Source organism: Anomalospiza imberbis, chromosome 1, assembly GCF_031753505.1.
Source record: "Anomalospiza imberbis isolate Cuckoo-Finch-1a 21T00152 chromosome 1, ASM3175350v1, whole genome shotgun sequence".
NCBI lineage: Eukaryota > Metazoa > Chordata > Aves > Passeriformes > Viduidae > Anomalospiza > Anomalospiza imberbis.
Window position 1 is genome coordinate 41,363,957 of NC_089681.1, and position 22,145 is coordinate 41,386,101.

The 22,145-nt window shown below is 39.4% G+C and overlaps 1 protein-coding gene and 1 long non-coding RNA gene across 6 annotated transcripts in view; one reads left to right on the forward strand and one right to left on the reverse strand.

Moving 5' to 3' along the window:
- SNTG1 (syntrophin gamma 1) overlaps positions 1-9,312 on the reverse strand; it is a 317,995-nt gene extending 308,683 nt beyond the window's left edge. For 4 of the 5 annotated variants that reach the window (XR_010998668.1, XM_068189107.1, XM_068189098.1 and 1 more), the window contains exon 1: positions 9,174-9,312. The gene's annotated coding sequence lies outside the window, so the exon portion shown is untranslated. Of the gene's footprint in view, positions 1-9,169 lie in introns of all 5 variants that reach the window. The other variant, XM_068189076.1, reaches the window with a different exon arrangement.
- Positions 9,313-11,696: 2,384 nt separating this feature from the next.
- LOC137477916 (uncharacterized) lies at positions 11,697-16,911 on the forward strand. Its single transcript, XR_011001290.1, has 3 exons — positions 11,697-12,008; positions 12,447-12,610; positions 14,631-16,911. It is a non-coding gene; the product is annotated as an uncharacterized lncRNA (long non-coding RNA).
- Positions 16,912-22,145: the final 5,234 nt, after the last annotated feature.

Here is a 22,145-nt window from a genome sequence, read left to right on the forward strand (position 1 = left end):
CTTTACACATCTGCTGCATGTAACACACCAAGTTATTTTTATAAATTACTGCTTCATGGATTTTATTTCCCATTATTTTAAAGTTTTAAACATTGTTCTGAAGATTTGATTTGCAGACGCTAGAGGAACCCTCATCCAAATTGAAGGCTGCCTAGATATATGCTATTGGTACATAGTTATTCCCAATTGAGAGCACTCACTAAAATGAATACGTTTGCATAGTCTGAAACTAAAAAGTCAAACACTGTCCCTAATCTTCACCCTGAATGGGCCCCAGTACTGTAAAAACAACTGGCTTGTAGAGACCATAATTTTGATATCTAGCATCACACTGTAGTACTTACAGGAATGTTTTCAGGTTTTTCATCATGATTTCTAAATCCAAGATGAGTGTTTCAGATGTATGGTGGTAAGAAAATCTTTCAAATTAAAGATGGTATTTATGTAATTCAACCTTCTTTTTAAGATAACAAAAAGCTATGATAAACAAATGGGTTTTGACCACAGGTTTCCAACACACAGAAGACAGTTTATACACTCATAAATACAGGTAAGTACTATGAGGTGTATTTTTTAAAGATGAAGGACTAGCCTTTCCCACAGTAGCATCTCCAGCTACTTACATGCCATAAACCTGCAGAAAGTGACATTTAGCCGCAATTGTAGAACTTCAAAGTACTTCACCATTTTTGCAAGCTCTTGTGCAGAGGTTGTTTTCAGCATTTTAAATGCCTCCAGAGAGAGATATTATATATAGGAAGATCTAAGATACTTCTTGCCATCCAAAAAAGATAATTATGCTGCCATAAAATAAGGAATGTAAATTAATCTGGTGTATTGTTTTGTAACTCAAGGAATATTGACACTTGGTCCATGAAAGCAGCCTCCTTCTCATCTACTTTCACTGAAGAAGAATTAGTATTAAAAAGGCACAGAATCTTATTTTTATATTTTTAAAGTTGCCCCTAGAGGTGCTTCCAGATGTTTTTTCCAGATCTACTTGCTGGAAAGTAAGATGCCTAGACAACTCTCCTACAGAAATTAGAATTGTGAAATGAGGTTCATAATTCCATGTAGTCTCCATCAACTTCAGAATACTGTAGAGTCTATTTTTAAGACAACAGGTGTAGGAAGCCAAATTTATGACAGAATTCATCTTAAGACAGAGGTACCTGAATGTTCACGTATTGCAGGGCAAAAAGAATGAGAAATCCTGATGATGCCACTTTTGCGTCTCTCCTAACATAAGGCAACACAAGAATCTCAACAATTTCCTTGTTGCTTCTCATGCACTTTGAGGCCTCAACCTCAGACAGCCCGAAAAAACAGAGCTTCTCAACTACATCCACAGATGTACCTGCAGAAGGAAGTAGTCAATCTAAGGATGCAACTGAATTCTTGTATGTGAGTTCCTGCTTTAAATATGGGGAATTCATGGACTTTTTGAGAACAATGACACAAATACAGCCTTACCCAGACATTTCTCACAAGGAAAGGGAATACTTGTCTGGCAGAACTCCTTACAAGCAGCAGGTCTGTATTTCAAGGATGCAATTCTGAAGATTACTGAACAATTGCTGTCTTGGAAAGCACCTCTTTCCCCTCAAAAACACAGATAGAAGCTCTCTCATCAAATATCTTACTTTTGTCCTTCTCGCAGTTCTCTCTGTGCTTTGTCTAGAAATGCAACTATTCACCTTTTCCTCTTTTCAAGGGTCATACATATCCTCTTTCTATCACCGCATAAAGAATGAAAAAGCAAGCCCACTATATTTTAGTGCCTTCTTTCATGCAGTCTGGCTAGACCTTTATGACCCCAGCTACTTGTGATCTCTGGCTCACAGTTCTGCAGCCATCAAAAACCTGTAGAGAAGGCATACAGGTGTATATACATAGTGGTCAGTACTATCATGCAGTAACTAGAAGGGGAAATGTTATGTCTTTTCATACTCTTTAGACTAAAAGGAAAATGATGGATAATGTTCTTGTAATTTTCCAAAAGGGAAACGATGCCCAAATATTTTACTTTTCATTTCCCAAAATGTTGGGGTTTTTTTCCCCCCAATAATGCTGTTGCTGCAATTAGACAAATACAGCTAATACATAATAGTAAAGAGTTAACAGTAAAACCAAAACTCAAGTCTCATTTCAAACAGAAAAAGTCATGGTTTTAAACATGACACAGGGTTTATAAATAATTATATATTAAACTCAATAAAGAGTTGCACAATTATATATTAAACTCAATAAAGAGATGCAGAGAAGCACAGAAAACTACAGAATTTTAGACCTGAGAAAACAATCAACTGGGTATAAGATGTATCACATGAGGGAGTAATGCTTGAGATTAATCTTGGGATTTTCATTTCTGAAAAAAGTACTGTAGCATCATGAAGAGATTAAAAAAAAAGGCAGCAAGATGTACATGAAAGGGCACTTTTTACAGGAGCGTAGTAACAAATGGCAATATCAAATTACTGCCAACAACTGGATTTCTCCATTAATCAAAGCATGCAATGAGTTCTCTGATCCACCTACCAAAATCAGAAGGTTTAGGGTTTTTCTAAATTAAGAAGAAAACTTTGCAAACATAAATAGCATTGAAAAAATGGAGAATAATATGATATATAATCACTGTTCAGAAACATCAGCTCTCCCTTTAGAAGTTAAGTAAGTTATTTAATGTAGTGAAAAGTGAATAAAACAGATTAGCAAGCTGAAATCTAAGAAATTTTAATTAAAACACCCCAAGGAACCAGCCCAGACAACATCACAACTGCATAAGACAGTAAGTTGTGAAAAAAAGCATATGATGAACTATTACTACAAATGCTTAAGAATTAACTAGCTGAAAGACTAATGACACAGTGTAGAAAGAAATTATCTCCTTGTGCATTCAATTATCTAGGAAGGTCCTTTCTTATCTCAGTGAGCTTAAATAAAATGAGAGGTGATCATCACCAGATGCTGTCATGACTTCTATACACTGCTTGGAAATGCCTCTAGCACAGTTGCAGCATGCCTCCTCCAATAAACCTCCTTCACAAATGTCACTGTATTTGACACAGAAGTTGCTCCAGCAGAGTGACTACTTTTGCATTTAAGTTAATGGAGTTGCCCAGTTTAGGGACAGGGAGCCCTGCAAGTAATGAACCCCTGGAAGGGCCCTATCTTGCCCCATTGCCCCATTCATAAGGTGTCAACCACACCAGCTCCTTGGCAGTGTAAACCCAATTTGCTCTTGCACCCATTTCTCCAGCTGACTTTGAAAAGATTACTTCTATGTTTTACCTTTTTATCTTTTACATTTTGCCTTTGCATTCTGTGTCCATAAAGCTGTTTCATAAAGAAGTAAACCACATAATTCACAGAATGAGAGTGAAGGCACTCCAGATATTAAAACCTGTAGAGACACAGACCTGATGCTGACTTTTACACAAAACCTATCTTCAGGGAGGAACTCTACACATGCATCACTGCATGTTTTGTTACTTGAAAAAAATGGCATTGCACTGACCAAAATCTTCACATAAATGTTTGCCATTTAACAACCAATTAAACAGTTGTGAGAAGAACTGTTTGTGAATTCTGCTGCATTCAGGGACATACAGCTGCGGTACCAACTGCTAACGGATACAGGCAGACAGCTGTGAGTGATGAAACTTAGAGCTGCAAGACAACTGTAGAGCTGATGATTTTTCCCTCCTTTTTCACTTGAAAAAATATGATTAGCATAGATTAGTTCCCAAAGCCTGTTTATAATATCTATAAAATGTTAGGAGATAAAGCAAAGTTCTTTCAAGCATAATTCTAATGACTTTACTTCTTTAGGGGTCAAAAGCAAGTCAAAGAAAATCAATGCCCATTTGTGTTCTTGAAGCTGAAGCATACAGTTCATTATTCAGAACTGTTAAAAGAGTCAATCAAAACATTTTGGCATACAGAGAAACTAGAAAAAGCCATGTCACATAATTATGAATGAATATATATTTAGCAAATGCAAAAAAGCAAAGTATTTTAGAAACAATTCAGTAATTAAGAATCAGTGCTTTATATTAAGACAAATATTAACAGCTACATTAAGTATGAATATCACAATTTAAAAATGTTTTTATATATTCCCAAGTTCTTAGTATTGTACCTGTTTAAATCAATTACATTTTTACACTAAATTAAAAAAAAAAAAAAAAAAAAAGCAAAATAGTCTTTACACCAAGAAAGAATCAGAGGATATGATTACTATCACTCATGATAGTCTCTCATTTGTACAAGATGATGAAATTCCCTTTAGTTTTTGACAGAAAGCAGAAGAAATATGAATGTCATAAACAGCACTCCCATTCTCACTTCTTTATGGTTAGCTGTTTTTTAAATAAATTTAATACAAAAAGGGGAGGGGATGAAGCATGTCGGTTTTTTGCACTCAAATACCTTTTATTCACACTTAAATCTATTTGAATAATTTGACCAAAAAGCAATATAAAATGTACTTAAAAGCCATTTCTAACATCTTCAACATGAAACCAAGTACATTGTCCACTATTAGAAAAAAACACATTGAGAATGAACAAAAAATACAATAAAGCAAACTTCAGAATAATCTGATTAATAAATTGTTTCTCCTCTGGTGTTATCTGAAGAGCTCCAAGCAATGAACACTTCAGAAGTGCTTGATGTTTGTCAGCTTTAAAAGCACAACTTTCAACCAAAATCTCAACTAACCAAGGAATGAACACCCAAATCTAAAAGCAAGGAACAAACTTCATAGAAAAAATTAAAAATTCACCCCTGTTCCAGATGATAACCACCTGTGGAATTGAGCAATCAAAGAATTGCACCCACAGCATCCCTGAAGCCATGAGTTCTTTCACAGACTCAGTATCCATGCCAGTATTAAAGCAGTAAAGCATCAGTGCCTTCACTCAACCACATCTTACACAGGAATTTCAGTGGCTGTTGAAAAGCACCCTGTGAACACCAGTGTGGGACTTTCACTCTACTCCAAGTTTTATTCCACACTGAGAACATCCACTGCCACCCTCAGGGCATGACTGTTTCAGCTGTGCTCAATTCCTGGCATGGGAGACCTCCTGCTTTTCACAGTGGAAGATACAGCACAGCCTTTCATAAACCATCCATTCCTTATCTCTGAAGTGCCTGAGTGGCACAGCAAACTGTGTCCAGCAGTATTGTTTATCCATGTTCTGGCCTCATGCACAAAACCTTAATCCCAGTTTATAGAACATTTATTTATGTTAAATAAATATATATATTACATATATATGTCAGTCAAAACTATTGCTACTCGCACAAAAGTATCACAGTGAAGAACTTTTATGGTTTTGCCCAACATTACCTAAAACAAACCAGAGAACGAATCATAAAATTAATTTCATCCCGAACACTCTACTTGATTATTTTTCCTCTACTCATTACTTTAATAAATTGAAAAGAGCAAGTCCTCAGGAAACAGCCCAGCCTTGGCTGCTGCAGCACCAGATTCATCATACAACAGAGCGTTCCACCTCTTATGGCCAATTCAAGCTAATTACTGAAGAGAAGGCTTAGAGTCCCAAACGATAGTGACAGCCACAACTGAAGTGTGCAGTGGAAAAAAGCTTTGTTTCTGTATCACATAGCTCCTCTTCTTCATAAGGGGTAGACCCATCACCTACTAAATCAATCTCTCAACACTAAATCAATCTCTCAAGATGAACAATAATTTATTCCTTGGATAATTAAATACATGTGTGAATTTCCCTGTATGTGTCTCCACTGCATTCCCTGGTGTTGATTATAGCTATATCTTTGAGACATGACCTGTTTTGAATTCTGGGTTTTTGTTTTTTTTAATATATGCTTTCTCTCTTTCCTCTGATCTGCAATAGGAATGCAGAAAATCTAGGTTGGCCACAACAACAGTAAGGCTTTCTGACTCTTCCAGTTATGGCAGACAAAACTGAACAAATACAGAAGTTTGTCTGTGTAATCATGCTGAGCCAGTGTCACAGCATACTGCCAGAGGTACACGTTGATGTAGCAGACTCTTATTGGGATTCAACCCAACCACATTCAGGTCTCTCCCTGGAAACCTGAACTGAAAGCACAGCCATGTGAAGGGCCAAGAAACATGACACATTAAATCTCTTTGATATTTCTTATCATCCACAACAACTACTTAGCTTTTTAACAGTGAATGCAAGCAGGCCTGGGGATAACTACCAGAAAGAAATACTAACAGCTCAGGCACAAGGACAAGTGCTAAGTTACAAGAATGAAAAAATGGTACTTATTTGAGCACTTCAGGGGGAAGAACTGAGAGCAGACTACATCTCTTGTTTGTCTTAATATTCAGTCTAAGATGAATAAATTACACATTCAGCTGGGTTGGGCTGACTAGAAAAGTCACATTTAATTATTGGTGGTTTTCATTTTGCTTACAGGACTCTCTGTCAGTTCATGAAAGCTATGCCCAAAAAGCATGACTGAGGAAACACAAAAAAAAATAGGAAAGGAAAAAAAAAAAAAACTTCTGAGCTTGCCCTGAAATTTCTGAATCAAAGTCAACAGTCTTCTCTAGTAAAGAGATTTACATAGAATTCAAACAAAAATGCATACTATAAAGTTGAATATCGCGTACTTTGGAAATCTCCGATTCAAAAGATACAAGCCAAGTGGGATACAGAACATTAAACAGGATTCTAGAATAGCCTTACAGCAAAGTGTGTGATGGCCACTCCTGAATTTTTAAAATTAAGAACTACACACATTGTAAACTAAAGTATCAATATGCAGGAAGGCTTTCTGACAAGTACCAAGTAAAAGATAAAGAAAATTTGTGAAGGTAAAGGAGGTTAATTGATATCTTAAAAGTGGATGTTTTTAATGATGTCTTTAAAGACCTCAAGTCTTACCTTCCCTTTTCTTTTCGAATTTCTAACACAAAAAGCAACATTTCTTTTTTTTCTCAGACCTTGTTAAAACTCGATTCTTCAGCCATGCAAAAGAGGAAAAATTTGACTGTAAGTGAAAGTCTAGAGCACCATGTCCTTTAATTCAGTGATGGGGACCTTCATTAGATTATCTAATAGCTATGGGACAAGACACCGCAAAAGCCAAATGATAAATCATTAAATTATGTTTTCTTCCTCTTCAGGCAAAGAGTGAGTATAGCATTAGATTAATTTGAAAGACTAAAAAGGCAGAAGAGGAGCCTGCAATATGCATCACAAGTGACAAAGCTAATACAATTTTTAAACCCCGTTTATTCATATAATCAGGCATAAGCACTTATGCTAACTGTGGAAACCTCGAATGTAATATATAGCCCAAATGAAATCCAGATTAGTGCATGCTTCACTGTTTCATGCTCTCCCTTGCACATGCCTAGTGAAAGCCTGCCACTCTGCAACAGAGTAAGGAATTACTACAACAGAACCATAGACAGACTTGCCAGAAACTATACTTTTTTTGATATGAGGCAGAATAAGCTGAGTGTTTTAAGTAATGGATAGGTTTCCATCCCACTGTCTAGCAGCAGTTATTCTAATTGTGTTTCACAGCTTCATCAGAGAGACAGAAATATGAACAAGCCATAGGAGCATTCTCCATAAACTGCACTGAAACAAATGACACTCACTTCAGCCAGATCATCTTCCACCATTATGGGAAAAGATTAGTTTATCTTTCAGCTATAAACTTGAATTAGCTACACGTTCACCATACTGACAGCCCAACATTTTTTTATCTTATCATGTCAATCTTGCATCTACGTAAAAATGTGTATTTCAGTGTGTAAAAAGATCTCTTGCTGCTGACAACTCAAAGTGCATTAACCTGGGAAGCCTTGAGATTTCCACACACACCCACACACTCCTTTCAATACAGATCTCACTGATTAGACAACAAAATATCCAAAACTTTACAGACATTTCATACACGGTGACATTTCTGCAGAAGCATACGTTTCCAACACTTCAACTTTTACTTTCATCACTATTAGCAAGTTATTTTCCCAAGTTATTTCCTACACACATACCATGCCCAGTGCCCCTGCTGAAACTATCACATTCACTGAAACTGAATGAGCTCCTAGTGAAACATCAGAGCTTAGCCGTAAATATGTGTAAATACTTTTATTCTGTGCTGTTTTCCTGTTAGAATACAACATGCATCAAGGTCACTGTAACAGATTGCAGTTTTCAGGCTCATAGAGAAGACAGTGAGGAAAGCAGTAAGAGCAAACTTAATTAAGTAGTGTCTAAAGTTCTGCCTTCTCTCAAACCTGCCCAGAATTCACATCTCTATTCCCTGCATTTCAGAGTCAGGTCTTTTCACAGGTACGGGAAGGCAGGCAGCTTAGCTTAAACGCTATCAGTGCTGAAAGGTGAACAGGACTCGCTCTTTGCAGTGTGACCGGTCTGCTCTGAGCTCTCCGAGTTTTCAGCTACAGAATACAGCCCCACGGGCCTCTTCCTTTGAAGTGGAGTTCCTCTGAGAGAAGAATTAGTCCCCTGCCTGCAACCTGTCTTCCATACACTGAAATAAATTACAGTCAACTTTTCCCTTCATTGTCATGTCAAGTGTAGCACTAAATATCCACAGGCTGAAAGCAAACAAACAAGGCTGGACGAACCATAACCTCACAGCAAGAGCATCTCAAGGAAGAACACCAGGCAGGGCACAAGAAAGTTAAGGGCATAAAAATCAAAACTCCGGGTTCACTATCTGAATCCATAAGTGCGTATGAAAGGCTAACATGCTTCTTGCCTCTCTCTCACAATAAGCACTGGTGAAAAGCAATTAAGGGACTCCTACAATTTAGTTACAGTTCAGCAAAGAGGAGAAAGCATTTTATATCATGAAATGCCTGAAAAAAAGGCATCATCTCTTTCAGCTGCAGAAATGGAAAGCACTGGGACACGGACCTTCCTTCCCGGCTATGCACCGGAGCACCGCACCAGCGGTCCGCCCGCGGCGGACTCCGGCGGAGTTGGAGCGGGGCTCCCCTTCAATCCTGGCCACCAATCTCCCGCACCTCAACCCCCGAGAACTGCTGCTGGCGCCGCCGACCATCCTGCCTCCGAACTGGCAGCAAGCGGCCAGCAGCTGCAAAAAAAAAAGTCACTCGAGACGAAGGAAACGCATCGAAAAGGAAGCAAGAGCTTACTTGCCTATACAGCACCGCCGGACGACCTCCTCGCAGCTGTGAAACGCTGTGCCGCTCGTCCTCCTCCCACCGCTCCGTGCTAGTTCCAAAATAATTCCTCCGGGCGCCGGCACATCCCCGGGCTCAGCCGAGGAGCGCAGGGAGCCCGGCCGCCTCGCCCCCCCGCCCGGTGCCCATGGTGTCAGCCACAGCCCCGGCAACTCGCACTCCTTCCCGCCGGCGCTACCTCGGGGCGGACCGCCGGCTAACAGGGCATGGCAACCTGGCCGCCGCCGCCACCGGCTCGAACTCCGCCGCCGCGCTGAGGGGGAGCGTGGGGCTCCCCGCGCCCTTCCCGGAGACGGAGCGGGGGCGCCGGGCGGGGGCGTGCGGGGAGCAGCGCCGCCTCTCCGCGGCGGCGAGCGGCCAGGCGAGGCGCGGCGAGGCGAGGGGAGGCGAGGCGGCGCGGCGCCGCCACCGCGGCCGCAGCCAGGCGCGGCGATGCCGGCCCCGCCCGGGACCCCCGCCCGCCCCCCCGCCGCTCCCGGGGCGCTCCGTAACGCCGCCCCGCTGCCGGCGCCACCAGATCCGGTGACGTGCAGCCCTCCCCCGGGCCGGCCCCCGTGCCGGAGAGGGGCGAGCGGGCGGCGAAGCGGGAGCCGGGAGCCGCTTCCCACGGGCAACGGGAGGGTGAGCTGGGACCACCGGGTGAGCGCGACCTCCGGCACGCAGGGACAGAGTGGTCCCGGGCGCGGCGCCGGAGCTGCCGAGCCGCCCGGGGGAGGCGGTGTCTCCCGGGCCGCGGGAGAGCCCGCTCGCACGGAGCCCGCGGAGCTGTCACCGGTCCTAGGGAGCTGCGGCTGGCCGCTCACCCCGTGCCCGGCAGGAAAGTTATCGGTCCCCCTCTTGCCTCATTCAGCCTCCGCTTTTGCTCAGCTTCCCGGGCTGCCCTTTCTGCCTGCTGTGTGACTGGGTTTCGGCTGGCCGCTCGCCAGAGGGAACGTACATCGACCCCCCATGTAGGGAAGATAGTTGGTGCCGGTTCTATCACTTTGCTTGGCTGGCTTGGCGCGGCACCGGGCGCTGCCTTCTCCCCGCTCCGTCTCACAGCCTCTAACCCAGAGCACGGCTCTGCGGTGACCACCGCCACCAGCGCACAGCCAGCGCTGCTCTTCCGGGCCGCCTCGGACAATGAGGGGCCCCAAAGGGTGCAAAAGGAGTGAGGGACAAGCTGCCCTGTGCCTCGCGAAAGCCCTACGTGATCCTCGCCCTCCTGTTCCGCACGCTCATGCTTCCAGCGGCGCGCACGGCGCCCTGCCGGAGCTCCCCCGCAGGCGTGGCCCTTCCCGTCGGACAGCGCTACAATGACACGCTCAAACGCAGCTATCAGTCACTTACACAGGCACACCCATATATAATACATAGATATGTATGTGCATGTATGAATACACCCCCATACGCATAGGCGGCCTCCGCGGGGAAGCCGCATCTCCCCGCGGACGGGGCCGCCAGAAGTCGACCTGCCACGGTGAAGGCAGGAGAATTAACGCAGCAGGAAAAAGCAGCAGGAGAGAGAGCCCGACGGGAGCCACCACCGGAGCCGCCTCTCGGCACCGCGCTCCCCCGCGCTGGCCGCGGGCTCCCCGCGGCGATGCCGGCAGCCGGGCTCGCCGCCCGCCGGCGCTGCGGAGAGCTGCGGGCAGGGAATCCCACGGAGCCTCTGCGCCTCCTTGGTGTCGGGGAGAGCCCGGCCGTCGTGGGGCTTTTGCTAAACTGAGAGTGAGTGGAGCAGCAGTGGTCTCACCCGCATGCTCTGGGGCCCCTTCCAGCTCTTGGAAATGTTTCTCTGCAGTTAGGCTGAGGATGTCAGGGAGGGTGGTCGCAATTATAAGTTCGCTAAAAAGGAGACTGAGCTTTGCTTTTCTGTAGCTCCTCCGACAGCCCTTTTCCCTTCAACTTCTCTAGGCTTCTTGTAATGAAAAGTGGTTTTCACAGGCATCTTACAGTTAAGGGCTTTTCTTCAACCAAGCTGGCAGAAACAAAAATGTTTCTGTTCCTTATGCACTCCTTTCATAAATATTACCTTCAATAGTGTGCAGTGAGCTATTGAGGGGGGAAAGGATTTAAACAGACCGCTTCATGCAAGCTAAATGCAAAGCTAAGAGAGTTGCTCCGAATAATAAAGCTAACTGTTGGATTGATAAATGCCTTAGAAAATCATTAAGTTTCATGCCTAATTGAACGGATTTGTACTTCAGTTCTCATCTTGAGATACAGATTTTTATCTTTCCTTGTTTCTTAGTATTGAACTGATATCAACAGTTCTTGATAGCTGCAAACTAACCAAGCTATTTGTCCTGTTGTGGCTCTACTGAAAGATTGAATAGTTTGAACTGATAGTTCTCTTGACAAGACTGAAAAAATAAATGATTAAAACGATACATGCATGAGGGCTGGGATGATTGAAATACATGTCTAAGAATTGAAATAAGTGAAATGTAATGAACCAAAAATTAATCAAAGACAGAAGTGAAGTGGAACTCATGCCCTGCTGAGAAAGTCAACGCCCAAGAGAGAAGTTTCTAAACAAAGTGGAAGCAAATAATATTTTATGATCTTTTCATTACTTTGTCTAGAGTCAGTCCCACACTCAAATTTCAACAGGGACAACGTCCTCGGTTTTCGCTATCAGAGTCACCTATAGATTATAGAATCAGTACATATCCTGTTCCCCCATCTGTAGGAAAAGCTGTCATTTTTCATGGAGACCTCCCACTTCATTCTTTGTGTGATGTTGAAGAGTGGATAGCTCAAGCAAGAAAGGAAGTTTCATTTCACAAGAGGAAGCTGTTCTATTTTAGTGCAGTATCTTTCAAACTATTTTAAAATATATTAATATTTATTAAAATATATTAATATTTATTAAAATACATGTATGCTGCAAGTTTCATTGCCACTAAGAATATGCTGAAGATGAAGTCTACCAAACCAGGTAAAAAAGTGTGCAGTATTTTTTATAATAATCAACCACATTGTATGAAATAAGTGTGCATTCCAGTTTTACACACAACTAGAAGGTTACGTTCATGTTGTATTTTTACTTCAGGCAGCACTAACACAACATAAGATTTTTACATATACAGAAATCAGATGTCAGGTAAACTTAAGATGTAGTCAACAACGTGAAGCAACACTTATAGTGAGACCAGGTGAGCCAGAATTGTTTTAGTGATGTATGAAATATGTTAATTAAGAAATTTCACATAATAAGATGATGGCAGATTGGCATCTGTTTTAGATTCTTCAACTTCAGCAGCTTGGCACCACTCAAGTCACCAACAAGGATGGAGTGACAAAGGATGGAAGCATTAAAAATGGAAGAAATGGAAGCTAAGCATGAAGAGAAATTGTCATTGTTTAAAAAATATGAGAATGAAAGGAAGAATTTTACCCACCAAGCAAGTGAGTGACAACCTTGGTAAAACTGTATTGACTACCTATCTGCAAGAGATCATTTGTCTTCTTTTCTTATTGCAAAATTACTACAGCATCCATTTTTTTTTCTTCTGGAAATATAGCTCACTTTGATTGTGGGCAGGGCTTCTGATATTTGGCAGCCAAAATCTTGTACGTATGTCCATTACACATAAGCCTCACTCTGAAAGTGCTGGAAAATAACGGGCAGAGAACTCAGGCTTTGAAAAAGTGCACGGAAAAAGAAACTACCAGTTGTAGTGGACAAGTAACATGAATATATAAGAAAAATGTTAAGATGCGTTGGGAAATAGAGAGTGTTTTTTGTCCAACGTCACTGCAACATTAGATTTTCCATTTCTGTAGCAAGTCCTACCACTTCTGGGAACACATCATGGCTGATAGGTTATTAATTGGTTCTGTGAGAATAGAATTAATCTATTTTCAGTATCCACATTTGGAAAAGATAGCAGTCAGAGTAGCAAATGTAACACCGTCAAGGACAGGTGTTACACTTTATAGAAAGTGGAACACAAGATCTTCTGTAAGTTCCTTGGTATTTCCTATATCAAGGTGCAAATGAGGAGCACATTCCCAATTCCTGATGATATAATTTTGGTTTTAATTTCCATTCACACACTGATAATAATCCACAAAACTATGTCAAAAAAAGTCTGTGAGTATATTCCCTCTTTTTTCCCCAACAATTCGTCTAAACTAAGCTTCACAAAAATACTCCACTTACCGGTATCTGGCACCCTTATATAAAATAATGTGTCATTTGTCACCATGGCTTGTAATCTGAAAATATGACTGGGGAACTGATGGAGACCAAAATAGCCTTTTACAGTCTGTAGGTGGCCAAAAGATTCTGCAGCTTTATTCCATATAATTCCTTGCTGCCATGATTTCTTTCTCATGAGCTCTTGTCAATCCGCTTAAAACTCTCACTCACATGGGCCCAAAGAGAGACATGGGGGTTTGTTCAAATTGTAACTAAATATTGTTATACATTAAAATCCCTATTTTCACATGTAAACAGGATATTAGCAATTCCATAAATTCTGCACAAATTTTTACTTTGAAATTCTGGGCTTTTAAAATCATCTCAAGGTTTTAAGAACTTAAAGCCATATACCTTGAAACCTAACAGCAGAGGATCTCAAGCGAAACTGGGAAATTCATAGTCTTAATACCATTCCTTAATCCTAAATTTTATATGCAGCCTGTATATCATGTTCAGTACTGTTATTATTTATGGTAGTCAATAAATGGCTTGCATCTCATTAATGGGTATTTTTAACTTAGAAGAGAATTTGGATAAAATTTTAGCGAAGGATTGTAACTACTCTCAAGGAAATTATCAGCATTATCTGCCTTAATAAAGAATTTATTAAAATCAACTATTACAAATCAAAAGAGACAAGTAAAAAAATCATAGGCTATAAATAGTACGACCTAAGAAAATTATTGATTATATTTTTCTGTTTCATTCTCAACAAAAAAAATTATCTTTGTTTTCTCACAATTATCCTATCTCTTCACCTAAAGGAGATAGAATTCCCCTATGTGCATTTAAAAATTAATTGTACACATTTCAAAGTTTGAATTTTTTTTTTCATTTGGAAGAAAAATAACTCATAAAAATATAATTTGAAAATAACTAACTTACATTCCATAGGATTTATGAGTCTCTATAAGAAAACTAAAATATAAAATATTACTAGGGATTGGAAAGAATTTATTTCTTCACAATTTTTGAAGAGATAGTTAAAAGATGAGACAGTGTAAATCAAATTTGGGATGTGATCTTCAGATAATTTAATTGTTTAAAGCATTTTGAAATATATGTGGGTGCAGCTATAGTTTATAAAAATGATTGGTGTGTTCCTGGCATTAAAGATCAATTGTATATACTTGAGGCAATGTTTGTGGATGGAAGTCTCAGCTCCAGAGTTGAAGCCACTTTGTGAAGTGTGGTTTAGGTACACAATTTCTTCCTTTACAGATAATCCCTTGCAGATGGATGTTAGGTCATGGTCTGCATAGTATCTCCAACCTGGCCTAGGACTGTGCCTGTGGGAGGATGAAGAGAGCAAGGACTATTTAATCAGTTAATGCTTTCATATGGCTCAGGTTTTTTTCACATTTGTAGCTCTCTGAGAAAAGGGATAAAAAGAAGCTGCTTCCATGGCTGCCAAAGAAGTGGAGGGTTGGTTCTGCCTGTGGATGAATAGGCAAGCCTTCCCCCACTGGAGCTACCACAGCATCCCTCCAAACCTTCAATAGAAGGACAGCTGCTTCAGCTCAGATTTTTCTCCTCAGTTCCACAGCAGCAGTGTGGTGCTCTGTGAATGAATTCAGTGTTTGCTGCAAATGCAAGGAATGGTAACCGTACTGCAGAGAAGGGGATTGTAGGTGTCTCTTGATGTGAGGAACATGCTAGTGTATGTATGCTGTGCTGATACTCAGTGCAAATGAAAAAGTAAGAACCTGGCCTACTTGGACTGTCCTGTAAAAGCTTAGTGGTTTTCTGTCACAGTGCATGAGGGTTGCATGCATGACCTGCACCTAACCCTAGGGAAACCATCTGGGCTCTGGTAGCTATACCATTTTCTGTTGCTTCTTGCAGAAACTGACTCCAGATCAGAACTGTGTGACTTCACTGTATGAAGGAGCCAAGTACTCCAGATCCTTTGCTGCTGAATAAAATAGGAATTGCTTTTCTATCAGTCATGAAGTTTTCTTGCCTCTCCCAGCCATGTATTAACAGCTCAACAGCTGTGAAATAGTTCTTAACACCACTGTATGCTTCTCTTGATGCCATCTGCTGAACACGGGCATGGTTCTTACTCACACAGCTCCCAATAGTCCAGTTTTGTAGACCTCTGTGATGCTGGTTTTCACTCAACCCTCATCTCATGTTGCACAGCCCTTTCTTCTCAGCCTTCACAGCCTGGCCCTGCCTTTAGGCCATCTTGGTTAGCTATCTGTCAGAAAGGAAACTCTTTGCTGCCTGAGTGTTTTTCCATGGTTTCCAGGGACCAAAATGGAGATAAAGGACAATAGTAGAAATGCAAATAAAAGCACACTTTTGATTTGGTTGTTGTTTTTAAGCAGTCTACTTTTAGTCACAGTAAACTAATGTCAACTTCCCTGTTTCAGTCTGACACAAATTAGCAGAGTTTTATATGGGCCCTATCTCCATTCCTTGGAAGAAGCACACTTTGGAGACTCCTCTGCCTAGATGTGCTGCTCCAGAACTACAGCTGAGGGATTTGTAGTACATACATTGCAGGACACCTTCCTGCAGGATATCAGGATGCTGTGAGGCTCAGTGGTCCCTGGGGACCAGGCTGATATAGTGGGAAAGTCAGGTCCAAGGTCAGGCTGGGAAAAAAATACTCACAGATCAGGGTCTAGTGCCCTCAGGGTCCTTGTGCATGATTCAAATAGAAAATAGAGTTCTACTTCTGAAGTAAACCTACTCTCAGGCATCCCTATCATGAAGGTTTTCTGTTCTGTAGATGTGTGTGCCAGATTATTTCTCATTACAAAAACATGAAGGCACTAAACTGAAGCTTCAGCTCTAATACAGCATTTCCCAAGAGCTGTTGATTCCAAGGCAAAGCAAGCCCTTATGCAATTCCAGCACTGTTTTGCTCACAGAAAAGAAACAACCCACAGCCTCTCATTTAGAAGTCATGAACAGGGTTTTTTAATTAGTATAAGAAGCACACAAAATTTTTCTAATTTTTATACAGGGAAGAACATTTTGTCATGGTACCTTTGAATTGGTCCTTCTGAGAGGCATTCAGTAGCACTGAAACCTGGAAATTAATTTGGATTATCCACATGTACTTGTATTTTACAGTAATAATCTGTATTCCAAGTGTTACCTCTCTGTAACTATTACATATGTTAAATATTTATTTACACAAAAATAAAATAAGGGATGGAATAAATGTGGTGGGTTTTTTCAAGTTATAGGTGAGATCTGCTAAAACTAAGAACAACATCTGCATCCTCTGAGTCCCATATCAGTACTCTGGTCTTGCTGCCTACATTATCCTCCCCTTTCTTGGAGGAAACTCCCCTAACCTAGCCCATTGCAGGAAAGCCTTAGCCACACTTGCATACTGGAAAGAAACAAAACTAATGTAGTATATATAAATTTAACCAATCATTTTAGCAATTCCTTATAAAAGGAAGAAAAATAAATGCAGAATTGCAAAAAAAATTTGCAAAAAATATTGCTTTATTATAGCCTTGAAATCTTGATACTGCAATTAATAATCCATTTTCTCATACAACCCATTTTCTGTCCTTCATGACATGGAAGTTATTCAGATGTTCAATTTCTATCTGAATCTCAATTGCTGACTTTTTCAAATTTTCATGTTTGTTTCCTGCCCAGTAGCTATGTATTAGCTCATAAAGGCACTTTTCTTTCTTTTGCTACAAATGTGTGCGAAAAAATAGTTTATTCTCTTCTGTAAATATTTAATTATTTTATTAGACTATGTTATCATAATGAAAGGTTGACTGAGAAAAAAATTAAGTTCTATTTAAATAAACCAAATTAAATTATTTATTTTAAAAGAGTAAATTTACTCTTAAGTATATTCTGATTCTGTTTCTCCCTTAGTAATTCCTATCAAAATGATCTAGTATTACCTGCAGATGTGATGAAAATAGCCATAATTTAGTATGTACTCAAATATTAATTGCAGCTTGTTCATGATGAAAACAAACCACTTTTCAGTATGTAATAGCTGAACACTGTAGTTTTTATAGGTTAATTAGCCTTCAACATGGGTCTCAGCTTTATAAAAAGAGAAGAGTAGGCATGCATCTCAAAAAATCTTGTTTTTCATCACATATTTTGCTTGGAGACTAAGTATAAATGGGTCACATATCTATCACAAAGTTATTAAATCCTTAGGAAAACCCATCATGCATAGGTTTGCATGGCTATAAAATAAATATGAGTTCCTGTCTTTTTTTTCAATGTGGCAGTAGTCAGTCAGTTAGATTTTTATGCCGAGACCATTGTGGATGCTTTAAAGAAATGTTAACTCTGTCTTTTATTTAATTTGAAAGGAAAAGATAGACTTAACAGTTGGGGTTAACATTTGTTTCCCACTTTTGATTAATAGCTTGTAATAGAAACAAAAATAAAACCACAGAATTTGAATGAAGTTTGATGAAAAGCTAGCAGAGTTTTAAATATATACAATACATGCATTTTAAAAATTAAATATTTTGGAACTTTTAAGTTATATAGGTCAAGAAATGGGGAGGAAGTATGTTTTTATTTGGTAGGAAGTGCTGTAGTTTTGATAAAATATCTCAACATTTTCCAGAGAAATAAAAAGTTCAGAAAAGCTGCCTTAACACCTCCCTTAACATCAGTGGAAAAGTTTACAATGTTTTCTTCTTTAATTCAGTATAGTGATTTTTTTCCTTATTATCTGTTCTGATAATATTCCTTTGCTTTGATGTTTACTTCAAAACACAATTCTGTAAATCTGAGTTGATGCCACTGCGGCTCTCCTCCAAAATGATAAATGATAAATTTATAAATTTGATAAAAGTTATTTTTTGATCAATTGGCTTTTCTGCAACAGATGCATTATATCAAAACAACCAACCAACCAAACAACACACACACACACACACAAACCCCCACCCCCAAAAAATGGTCTAATTCTGTTTATAGAAAAAAATCCATGTACCAGTTTATGTACTGGTCATGCAAGGTGTTATGACTGATTGATCTGAAACCAAGATAGTATTGATGGGTGTTGATCTTTGTCAAAGCTTCTCTGTGCCATTATATCCAACTGAAGGCTGGAACAATCTCGTGCAGCAGCTTCCATAGAGGACTTGATGTACAGTCGCCAATAGCCACATAATTTGCTTTCAACACCTGTGCTGATTAGTTTTAGAGGTTTTACATTGGCTTGCTGACACCTTCTCTGCTGCGAGAAAAGATTGTTCACCTGAAGCCATTTTATGGAGAAAGAGACACATTTTGACAGACTGGAATACTGAGGGGAAAAAAAATGAGTCAAAGCTGATATATGGCAATTGTCATTCTAAAGCTTATTTCTGATAAAAAGAGAGGGGTTCACATGCATAATCTATTCTTCATGTTCTTTCTGATACATCAGGCAAAAGGCTCTGTCTGATCTTTATGATTCTCTTGTTTAAATTACGGGTTTTGCTTGTGGCTTCCTCTGGTCATGAAATGGTTTAATACTCCTGGATCACACAGGAGAATCACTTAGGAGATACTCCACAGTCTCTTGTGATTAAGTATCCTATTAAAACTACAACCCAGACATGAAGATCCTGTAGAGAGACTCTGAAGGCTGACATTTTCAGTTTAAAAGGATCTTAGAAAACCTCTTACATCTGTCTGGCAAACTTAGATTTATTCACATCAACCCTCCTGAACTTGATGTTCTAGCCTGAGCCATAATCCAAAATCTTTCATGAAACTGCATTCCCCCAAGCCTCCTTAATATCGCTAGCTCTTAGATAATGGGGCTTAAAGTCTTAAGGCACCCTGAGATCTTTTAACCCTGAGCTGTTTTGCAGGCTTCACTAAGCTGCATGTTGCTCAAATTGTAACAGCCCAGTACTGTCTTTAGGCTGTTTTCTTTTGATATTGCAGGCAGTGAAACTCTCCAGTCCACTGTTGCTCATTCAGAGTGTGAAAACATGAATGCTTATTTATATAGTCTATCCAGCTGTATTTAAGACTCCAAGAAGGAAAGAGCAGTAGTACAATACAGAGCCCTTCACAGAATTGGGAATAATCATGGTAAATTTTTAATGGGGGGTGCAGAGAGTCATGGAGAGCTGTGTGCATGCATGCAACATACACAGTACAAGTCTCTGAAAATCAGCAATCATGGCTCTACTATTCTGAATACAGCAAATACTGTAGTTGCAAAAGAATTCTGAAGTACTGATTGCTAAAGTGTTAGTGTTGTTCTCATTGCGTCTTTAATTCACATGTAAATAATAAATAAAACCATTACTTCTTAAAAGAATTTACACAACGTGAAATACAAATATCGAATGATACCTGAATAAAATATTTCCTATGTGTTTCAAAGCTGACAGCACAAACATCAATTATGTAATCTATATATTGTACATCTATGGACAAATATCTTCCAAAATATGAAAATGCTACATAGTGGCAAGTTGGAAATCAGGTTGGAAATGATGAGAATATGTGGACTTGTAATTTAAAAAGTTGTCTAAAAAAAAAAGTAAAAAAGAAAATGTATTAGACTGATGACTCTTATGGACGTACTCTTTGCCAACAATGACAGTTGTGCTTACAGGTTCCCAGCAATTCTCAGGACTGCAGCTTCTCAAAGTATTAGCAGAATCTGAAAAAAAAAGGAGACAAAATTACTTATTCTTTTAACACTTCCAATTATAAGTTTTTTTAAGTATTTCTAACAATTGGTTTGTATTTATAAAATGGCTTTTAAAAGCATTATCTGTTCATCATGCATGACACTGATGTGGTTCCATATAGGTGTGTCTTAGAGATAATTAATTCTTTGTGATTATAAACTGGATATTCATTTGGGATTACAACTCAACATTATTACTGTGAGTTCATAAATTAATCCTACTAAATTAATCAAAGAAAAAAACTCTGAAAAAATTTAAATTGCTACTTTTTCTCTAAGTCGGTTCTATGAAATATTTTTATCAATTAGAGATTTTACTAAAAAAGTCAATTAGAGACTTCCTTATAGTAAAAACAGTACTGTAACAAACAATATGCAATGTGGTTTTAGTGCTACAGCACTTTAGACTGAGTAAAGAAAAGAAACTGTGCTCCATGAATATTGGGATATTTTTTCACATGCTAAAAATTAAAGGGGAAACTTATATTTGTTTTTATGATTTTGATTCAAAGACTACTTGAATCAATGGAAATTATTCCCCACTTATACATAATTGCCTGATGGTCTGGATGAAGGAAGCATTGGTTTTCTGATCTATTTAGTTTGAGGATGAAAGACCTGATCCCACATTATCAGGAAGAGGGGCTTAACATGAAACCCTCACCATTTCTCTGACTACCAAGCAACAGGCTTCCTGTCTCAAAAAGGTCTCATTTTATAGTCAAAATGAACATTTCAAAAGAATTTCAATTAGCAGAAATATCAACTTGTTATGGAGTGGTTGAAAACAAATCCCCAAACCTCAGAAGTTGCTGTGAAAGAGAATTGTTGTCAGCTCTGCTATTACCCACAAAGGGCTTTGAATCATACCCATTATCCCCTTAATCTCTTTATGTGTTTCCCATGAGCAGAGGACAAAAAATGAAAATGGAAAGCTCTGTGCATCAGTGACCTAGATCAGACTACTGAGTTCGTAGCTAGAACAGTAAAATACCACCATCCAAGTTCTCCTTCTGCCAACAAGTGCTGAGATAATAGAAAAAGATAATGCAAAAGGAAGACCTGTGTGAGGTGGGGAGTAAATATTTATTTTCTTATAGAAGAATGTACTTAAAATGTATATAAGATTTTATCCCTATTTAGTGTCAAGCCATGAAAAGCTGTAAGCAGCACTGCTACCTCCTAGTTCCCAATATTATTTCCTAAAAATCTACTGAAAGCACTGTAAAGCAAATCAAAATATTAGCCAGCTCTGCCTTAGAATAACTTCTGAAAGACATGAGTAACCTTCTTCTTTTAGAAGGGGACGACATTAGTTATCTTCCAGCCAGGCTGGCAGCTGCTATAATCATTCCTGTAATTTAAAGGCCCAGTTTACTGACTTCTGTGTGGGGAACACTGATAAGTATCTGTTGGAGGGGTTAGAGACAGATGTCTAGCATTTTGTAACACTTTTTGTTCTTCAGGTTCTGAAAAATATTTTTATGTCTTAACTATATACACATACCTAAACTGAGTCACTTGTGATGGTGAATCCAGCTGTTAGATTGCCTGTTAGTGTATGGCACACAATGCAATCAATAACTGCAACACTTATGCTTAGAAGATGAGATGTTCACTTTGTGAGTACTGGAAGCTATAGTAAGTACCAATTTCTTATTAATGATGCCACTGTGCATTTATTTATTTATTTGGTATTTGACACAAAAGAGAAATGAATGCAACAGCTATAACAGGAAACTGAAAAATGGCTACTAGCATTGTGATAATAACAGTCACAACTGCTTTGTTGTTCCATTTCAAAATGTGTAAGACAGCGATAGTGTCAATGTTCATCCCTTAGATAAAGGAATTGTATGTGCAAAATACTCTAGAATCACATTTTAATGATCTGTTTAATACACTACAAATGATCTGGCCTTTTTATCTCCTTTCTTCAAAAATTAAAGTTGTCCTGCTGTTTTGCCTAAAAGAGCAATTTTAATTCAGATGTCAGCAGTGATATCTGTTGTCCAACAAATGAGAGAAAAACCAGTATGTTCCAGTCTTTTTAGAAAGGATTTGAATACAATTGAACTCTA